Source organism: Uranotaenia lowii, chromosome 2 (assembly GCF_029784155.1).
Source record: "Uranotaenia lowii strain MFRU-FL chromosome 2, ASM2978415v1, whole genome shotgun sequence".
NCBI classification, from domain to species: domain Eukaryota; kingdom Metazoa; phylum Arthropoda; class Insecta; order Diptera; family Culicidae; genus Uranotaenia; species Uranotaenia lowii.
The window spans coordinates 385,102,560-385,112,426 of NC_073692.1; positions in this window are offsets into that span (position 1 = coordinate 385,102,560).

Sequence of the window (9,867 nt, forward strand, 5' to 3'; positions counted from 1 at the left end):
GAGTTACATTACGAGGTTTTCAAAACTATAACTTTTGTAAAAATCGGTTGGGAAACAAAAAAGATTTATTGGCTTTGGTCAGGAGTGTCAAATTGACACCCCAGGGACTGTAACGGGTAAAAACTTCAGGGAGGGATGAGGGTTAATTTATGTTAAGAAATATAAGATGAGAAAATGACGCTTACATCATATGACATGTGTTTCTCTTTTTTAACCGATTCCTCTGATTTTTTTTTTTTAATAATCACGGCGTTTCGATATAAGTTTTTAGGAACGTACTTAGGTCGTATATTGATGTATGAGTATACTATAGATAAGTTGATTAATTTTTCATTAAAAATTTCCTGGTTTAGAAACTTTCCCACAAACATCTCTGTAAGAATCAAATGAATGTAGAACTGCTTTGAATATATGTCCTCATCTGGCAACAATGTTTCCTGATAATTTTGAATTCCGCGAGTCTGACCTGTTTTGGTATGCAACCCATGTGCCGGATACGTGTCGGCCCATCAGCCTTTCGCCAACGCAAACGCAAAACGCCAGCCAATAACGTCTAGGACGAGCGACGTTTCTAGGGCTGGGGTCTAGCACCCCAAGCCCTATACGCTTAAATGCGACACAATTTTATTTATGCCCTCACGAAATCCGCGAACCAGCTAAAACCAACTTTCGGGGAAGATTTCCGCATACCCTCACCGCGGAAAAGTAGGGCTCAGACGGGTTTGACTCGAGAATCGAGTGTAGCTCTCTCCTCCGATGGGGTTTTCCGGGAGTTCCATTCATTTATGGAATTTCAAATTTCGCTGCAAGTTTGGCGGCTGCTGGCAAGGATCCGGCGAACAGCTTTCGTTGATTGGAATGATTTTGGGGAAACCGTTTGTTAGGTTCAACGTTTTTTTGTGTTTAATTTTTCTGCAGCTTTGCGGCTACTGCTGCTGTGAATACAGAAGTTCATTGCATTTGGGCATGGAGACAAAAAAAAAAAGCCAACCATTGGCATCATCTGGACGCACATATTTCGATTCGACAGAATTAAAATTGGCTTGTCGATTTTGGTCGTCAAATTTATGTTTGCTGCGTTGAATAAAAAAAAGGGAGAAACTAATTTGAATAAAAAATACGAATTTTCTCATTGAGCAAATCCAAGTAATAGAATACTAGTATTTTAAATGACTTACTAGAAAGATTAAATAAATATCATATGAATTGAAGAGATTCAAAGTTTAAAAATTGTGATGCAAATTGAACCAATACCTTCACACGCCTTAAAAATATTACAATGTTCCTTGTTTTCAGTGACGAGCTCATGTTTGTTCAATCAACAAATGCATCATGCAAATGCAGAAAAATAGAAGAAAGATCATCCATCATCACCTTGATGGAGAGAACAAAATCTGTCATCATATGTGAACGTAATCAGCAGTGCAATCACAATAATTCGTGAGAAATCCGATGCATATGTTGTGATTTGTGACTGGAAAGATGAGTATGCTTCTAGAAAATTGTGACAACATCCCAATCGGAAAGAAAGAAGATGATCAAACAACTTAATGCTTATGTTTATGCAACGATAATTGGGATCTCACTTGAAATGTGCCATCATTAGTGTTTGGATTTTCATCGATTCATTATGATGAAATGAAAATCAGCATTTCATCATAATTTAATTTATCATTATCTAACCGTAAATGCAATGAATAACTGTTGTTTTAAAACAACGAAAACATAAATCAAATAAATTATAAATATTTACACAACGCTTGTATATTTTTAAATCAATCGAACAAAAGCTAAGCTGTTGCTAAAAAGAAAATTAAACTTTATTTTTTTACGAAAAAGTAGTTATTAGATAGTTTCTGTTCTATTATAACACAACGTTACCCTCATCAAGAAAATTGGAATGGTTTTTATACTTGTTTCTCTCTTTTTTTTCAAATAATGCTCGAATTTTCCTCAAATTTGTTCGGATATTTCTTGGTTTTTGGGATAGAAAATTTGAAATCGAATACCGTTTATTTAAGGATTTTCATAAGAATTGCTCGAAATTTCCAGCCTGGATACGTGCAAAAAAAAATTCTTTAAAGCTTTAACTCAAATTTTGATCCGTCTTTAGAATGTTCTTTTTTAAGTGTATCTAATCCTTTTCAGAATTTGAAGTAAACCAAATTAATTTCAAAACTCATTCCTCAAATACTAATTTAACAAATCAAACTGATGTGCCATGTGACAAGTGTTTACTACTCACGATACTTAACAGAATAAGCGAGTTAATCCAAATCAATCATTATTGGGGATTGACTCAGGGTATTTTGGTCCATGATTTTTCAGTTTTGTATGATTTATTAGAGAATATATACTTAAATCTTAAAATAATAAAATTTATAAATTTATAATTTTTGTGAAAATAAAACAGTTTTAAAAAATCCCTGTTATTTCTACGATTAACGAAATTCTATCATGAATGTTGGTCACTACCAATAACAATCATCTTTTTGCACGTTATGAGCAATGTTTGACAAAAAACATACTATTTTTTTCCAAAATGATTAGAAATAACCCATTTTTTAGTTTTATCATAACTTTGAAGAATGCAAGTTTATGCAGCTATTTTTCCTTGGGTTCGATTAATAAGAATTTAAGCTATATTTAAACGATAAAAAAAAGTTTTGGGCAGCACTGAGCTTTTTCTTAGAGACCAAAATGTATAAACCCTAAGAGAAAATCATGAAATTATTTTTTTTTCACTTTTTTGTTAACCATGCAAAAATGAGAAAATATTTCATAAAGAAGCTTATAGAATAAGCTTTCTAACGATGTTTTGGAAATTGATATAGCATTTCTTCTATAAAAGAAAAACTTATTCGAATATTATTGGATCTGAAGTGTATTTTTCAAAATGTTCTAAGTTTGATATCTGTGAGTATGATAATGATCTGATTAGTTGAGGACATCTTAGTAAAATATAGAGCTACAAACTGGTTTATTACAAGTATCATTACGATGAAGTTAATTTTCGAAATTTTGTCACCTCAAATCCCATAGTGGATTAGTGGACCAAAGAATGTTTTGTTAAAATGTTTCTCAGTTTGAAGCTGTTTCAATAAATTTCCTTCCTTTTTTCCTCAGAATCATGTTGAAAAAAATCTTCACAATATACCAAACTTGTAGACATGTCTCATCACTATTTGAAGTGATGCCAAAAACACTTATCATAGTATTGAATCGGGCGATTCTTCTTTGCTTCAAATAAATATTTTTTAAATAAATTCAAGCAAATTCAGTACAGTTATTTTATATGTCAATCTCAAGTAATTCACGTCATTTATTCAGTATGTACCCGATCAAAAGAGAAAAACAAAATTAAATCAAGATGAGATATTTTAATATTCAATTTTTTCATATCAAAATTAGATATAAATTAGCACTCGTAGGATGATAAAATATCTCAAATTATAACAAAAAGACTCTGCATGAATTACTAAATTACCGTCAACTGGGGCAACATGCAACACTTTTCAACTTCAATGGCTTCTAAAATCTTAATGCTTACAGATAATCATACCTCTTGTAGGTACATCAAAAGTTTTAAGGTTGATGGGACACCAAATTGACATAGTCAGAAAAATCATTGGTTAAACTAGTTATTTTTAAATTTACAAAAGCATGCAATTTTCACTAAGAAAAAGGGGTAAGTTGAAACAAACTCTGTAATAAATGAAAAATCAAATGAAAACGTTTGAAAATTTATAGTTTTTGATACATTTGTGATGTCATAACGCATAAAGCACCAATTGCAGTAATTTTTGGTTTTGTTCGAATTACATTTTATATTTTTTCTGTCAAAAATATTTTTAAGAAAAGAGCGTTAATCTGCTGCATTCATTAAGGGCTAAAAAATACTACAAATTATTCTATTATCCTAAATCATGTAAATAAATCTTAAGATGGATATAATTTTAATTTTAACAAACGCATAATGCAAAAAAATCATATCCCAGCATATGGAAACGCAATTTATGAGATTTAGTTCTGATTTGCATTTTGCCCCAAACAGCTAACTGAATTATAAAAATATTTATTTTAAAAAAAATGAGATTGTCCGAAAAATACTTATACACTGACAGTGCTGGTATACGATAATGAAAGCTATATAAAGTTTGTAAGTGATATCATTAAGCCAATCCGTCATACTAGGTAAAGTTTTTTACGGCATCGAAATATATAAAAATTGGTTCATCTATTGCTCGATTTTTTAAATTTTTTATGAGAATCAAAAACTTTAAAAATCTTTTACACGATGTTAAAAACTATATCATCATCAATTTGTTATCATTCAATGATAACTTAATAACAGTATATTCAAATAAAAATTGAATGAGTGTTGTGGTACACAAATGTTGCATCTAAACCTGCTTTTGCATGATACTCCGTTTGACGGTATATCACCCTTTTAAAGCATTTCATCAAGATTATATCTCAATCAGATATGATACTGACCTCCAAAAAGGATAAAATATAGAGTTTTCCCGATTAGAGGAGCATATTATGATATGTCTTGGTAAAAATTATTTTTCTTGTGAGTATTTTTCAGCTTTCTCTTGCCATTTTATGACAAATACCTAGATTTTGGCAGGATTAACCCGATTATTATCCACTTATGAGTTTAAAATTTAGAAACCCAACGCCAGGATCTACCCGGCCTTGATATGTACAAAAAACCACGGGAACTTACTCATGACATAAAGATTAAAAAAGTGAATAGATACATACTTCAATTCTTAAAATCTTTTAATAAACTTAATCACAGGTTTAATAGTTGAAATCAATTTCTAAATTGACCTTCATCTCTCGATGCAGTTTTTTTTTCATTTTGTATGTATTTGAAAAAAAAAATGTAAAATGTGATTCTTAATTCAAAGATGTGTTCAATTGATATCTTGTGGAATACATCATGTTGCATTTTTTTTTTAATTTTTAAGGAGTACATAATTGTAATAACTGAAGATCTGAGTCGTTAAAAATTTCGATAGCTCTAGTCCTATTTTTATTTGTGTTCAGCAAATACAGTGTGAAGAAACAATGGTCACAAGACGCAGTCGCTCCAATTTTCGCTTCAAATGGAGCAAACGATGTGTGTGGATGGATCTTACTGAACAAGCCAACGGTCAGCAATTTCGAGCGAGCTGATCAAGCGGCTGAAAATTGTTACCTCCTGCCGGTTGAAGTCTTGCGGTACAGCATTGGCCATTTCTGCACACAATGTAAAAACTGTGTTCCGAGGGTCCTTTCAAGCCTGATTCAAATATGTTCTTGGAGCAGTAGTGAGAAGTCCTCAAGCTAAGTATTCAGTATTTTATCAACTTGTACATCTGTAGTTCTATCTATTGGATCTCTATTCCGCATTGATTTCACTTCGATTTGAATTCAATTAATAGTTTTTTGCGGTTTCAAGCATTCATATTGATTCAGAATATTTAAAATCAGACTTAAAAAGGAGTTTTTATAGTTTTATGTTTCCAAATCAACATACCAAGGTTCGTATTCGTGTCTAATCTGTAGACAAATTAGAAATTTACATAAACGATTCAAATCAAGTGGCTTGATTCCTTTCAGGAAAAATCTTTATTTTGAGATTATACAATATATTTTTTATACTCTTGTTTAAGAATAAATAATAAATTGAGGCTAGCTAGAAATTGTACCATAAATTTTCGAAACAATTATGTAATCATAATTTTTAAGATCGAATTTATTACTACATTGTGCAGGTAAATTTTAAAGTTTCTGATTCATCGTGAATATTTATGTTAAGCACAAATTGATTTGAAAATTTATGAGTTTGTAAGGAAAAAATAAGTGATAGATTTTGATGCATGTAAATATTTGATAACTTTAAGGAGGCTTCATTTGTGTTTTCCTTGTTTTAAAAGTTAAAATGTGCTGTATGCCTTAAAACGCTTCTTTTTATCATATCAAAATACTAATGCGTTTCATAAAATATCATTAATTCATGTTAAACGTCTCGAGATTGTTGTTCATAAGCCTCACTGTCAGTTCTAGGAGTTTCAGTAGGAAACTTAAGGTACATAGGAGGTGTAGGACGAAATGATCACCCGCAATGCTGGCCTAGCATCTCCCAGGGATTACCTTCCCCAAATTTACCCCTCTAAAACCTCCCCACGTTTATCGGTGGATCGTAGAGATCTCTGCATCTACCGTTTAAGTAAACGTGAGTCACTTAAAGCGACTAATATACCCTTCCCTTTCCCCACACAGTCCGCAGGGTTCGGCCAGGGCACCTTCAACACTCTGTGGGGGCAAGTTTTTCAATTTAAGAGATTCTATAATCTGAGGCAACGAATTGGAAGACTTTGCTTCTTTTGAAATTGAAAGTCAGGAAGTGTAATACCATCTAGGGAAGAAGGTAGTGCAATTCTAAATGACTGTAATTTCATAAAACGGAGAGTTGACGAGTAGCGCCAACCGAAGTTTTAGGCGACTGTTTATGCGAATGCGAATGCGAATGCGAATGCGAATGTGAATGCGAATTTGAATAAAAAAATGTAAACCTTTGAGTTTTTGAATATATTTAATATTTCAAGTGTGATGCCTGCAGCCAATATTTGCCAAAAGCACACAAATTTTGAACAAAGTATCAGTAACCGACATAATATTTGTTTATAATGTTTGATTGAGAGTTTATCAATTTGGTTTTTTATATTTTTTTTTTTTGTTACCAACCTTTAAAAGTATCATTGAATTGATCTGTTCAGTTAAAATGGACAGTTTCTTTATTATTTGTGAAGTATGTTCAATGAAGGCTACAAAAAATATTATTACAGATATGCACTGGACAAACCACTTTTTTTTCAGTAATCTAAACTTTAGCAAGCATTGATGAATAATCTACAAAGTATTGATTTTAAGATTCTTATGAATCTCAATTCAGAGATTCACTCAGACACGTCTTTCACTCATAAGAATAGATTAATGACTGACTTTGTTTTGTTTGTTTTGCCTAGTGTTGCCGAAATAACAAACGTTGTTATAGACATTTATTTTATTTTATCTATCTTCAGTGTTGCCGAACACAACTATTATTTTATTTCTTTTTTAAATTAAATTTGATTTAATTTCTGAATATTCTTTTCCTCGTTTCTACATTCCTTCTCACCTTTTTTCTCAATTAAAACTTTTCGCGCATTGACTTTTTTTTCTCTAGAACAAAATTTTATCTGCCAAATATCCTTAATTTGTGTTCCATATTCCACATCATTATTCTCCATCCTACAATTTTTATTTTATTTCTGCATATCCTTCATCTCATTTCTACAGTCCTTCTCTCAATAGAATCTTTTATTTACATACTTTTGTTTTTCTAAAATACAAAGTTAAATATTCCCAATATCCTTCATCTCAAATCTGCGTTCCGTTCTCTGCAAAAGCTTTTAAAATGAAAAAAAAAATATTTTTTTTGCACATTCTCCATCCAATGCGAAAAATTTCTAAACAAAAGCCTTCAAAATTTTTGCTTTTCCTGTCGCATTTTTTGTCACTCTATCTCTGTTTACGAGAGCCGGAAGGATTCGATAGTGTTCTTAGAAACAGCCTTGCCAATCAGCAGCAGTAGCATTATTATTAAAAATATTATTAAAAATCCAAATCAAAATAAAAAAAATCAGAAGCAGCAGCCTTAAAAATTTGCGCTTCCTAAGCCAACTCTGTCTTTTTTCACCAGAAGGCCAAATCAAAACATACAATCAGCAACAGAAGCTTTAAAAATCTGTGCTTCCTTAGTCAATTTCGTTTGTTTTTCAGCGGAAGGTCAAATCGAAGCAGACAATCAGCAGCAGCAGCTTTAAAAATCTGTACTTCCTTAGCGAATTCCGTCTCTTCCCACCGGAAAACGAAATCAAAGCAAACAACCAGCAGCAGTAGTCTTAGAAATCTGCACTTCCTATGCCAATTCCGTCTTTTTCCACCGGAAAGCCAAATCAGAGCAAACAATCAACCGCAATAGTCCTAAAAATCTGCGCTTCTTAAGCCAATTCCATTTTTTTCACCGGGAAGAAAAATCATAACCAACCATCAGCAGCAACCGCGTTAAAAACTTGCACCGGAGAGTTAAATCAAAACAAACAATCAGCAGCCTTAAAAATGTTCACTTCCTCAATCCGCCTTTTTCCACCGGAAAGCCAAATTAAAGCAACACAGCAGAAGCAGCCTCAAAAATCTGTGCTTTCTTAGCCAATTTAGTTTTTTTTTACCGGAAAGCCAAACCAAAACAAACAATCAGCAGCAGCAGCTTTCAAAATCTGTACTTCCTAAGCCCGTTCAAAAATTTTCCACCGGATGGCCAAATCAAAGCAAAAAATCAGCCGCAATAGTCCTTAAAATCTGCGCTTCCTTAGCCAATTCCATCTTTTCCCACCGGATGGAAAATCAAAGCAAACAATCAGCCGTAATACTCCTAAAAATCTGCGCAACACAAACAACCAGCAGCAGCAGCCTTAGAAATCTGCGCTTCCAAAGCCATTCCGTCTTTTTCCACCGAAAGGCCAAATCAATACAAACAATCAGCAACAGAAGCCTTAAAAATCTGTACTTCCTAAGCCAAATCGAACCAAACATACAGAAGAAGCTGTCTGATAATCTGCGTTTCCAAATCCATTCCGTCTTTTTCCACCGGAAAGCCAAACGAAAACAAACAAACAACAGCAAAAGTCCTAAAAATCTGCGATTCCCAAGGCATGCCGTCTTTTTCTAAAGGAAAGCAAAATTATTCCAACAATCAACAGCAGCAGTCTCAAAACTTTGCGCTTTCTAAGCCAATTATGTCCTTTTCTACCAGAAGGCCAAATCAAAACAAACAATCAGCAACAACAGTTTTAAAAATCTGTACATTTTAGGAAGACTTAGGCCAATTCCGTTTTTTCTCTTCAGCGGAAGGTCAAATCGAAGCAGACAATCAGCAGTAGCAGCCTTAAAAATCTGTACTTCTTAAGCCAATTCCGTCTCTTTCCACCGGAAAGAAAAATCATAGCAAAAAATCAGCAGAAGCAGCTTTAAAAAATTTCGCTTCTCTAGCTAATTCCGTCTGTTTCTACCGGAAAGCAAAATCAAAACAAACAATCAGCCGCAATAGTCCTAAAAAGGCCAAACCAAAACAAGCTATCAGCAGCAGCAGCCTTAAAAATTTGCGCTTCCAAAGCCATTCTGTCTTTTTCCAGTGACCGAATAAGAAACCATTTTGTTCGTAGCAGCAGCCATAAAAATCTGTGCTCCCTGTGCCAATCAGTTTTTCTACCGGAGGCCGCGCCATTGTTGTCATTTTACGATTCTTATAAATTTCAATTCAAAGATTCACTCAAACACGTCTTTCACTCACAAGAATAGATCAATGACAGACTTTATTTTACCTAGTGTTGCAAAAATAACAAACTTAGCCATAAACATTTATTTTATTTACCATCAGTGCTGCCGAAAACAATGATTTTTTTATTTTTTAATCAATTTCATTGATTTTCTGCATATCTTTCATCCCATCCCTACACATTCTTAACTGAATAAGCCGCAAAATACTGAAGAATCACATGTTACATAATATGAGATTTTTTAATTTTCCAGAAGCAGAAAGTTCTGAAGACACGTTCCCATGACGTTATGAAATTTGAAATAACTTAATTTGAAATGACAAATGTAGCCAGTTGTCACGATCAAAATTTTGAAAATTAAATTTGTTTGCTACATAATTTTAAGTTGAATGTTAACTCATACTTCTGAATTTTTTAAAGGATTCGCTTAAACAGGGGAAAATCATAAAAAAACTTTTCAATTTTTAGATTTTTTTCCCCTTAACTATACAAC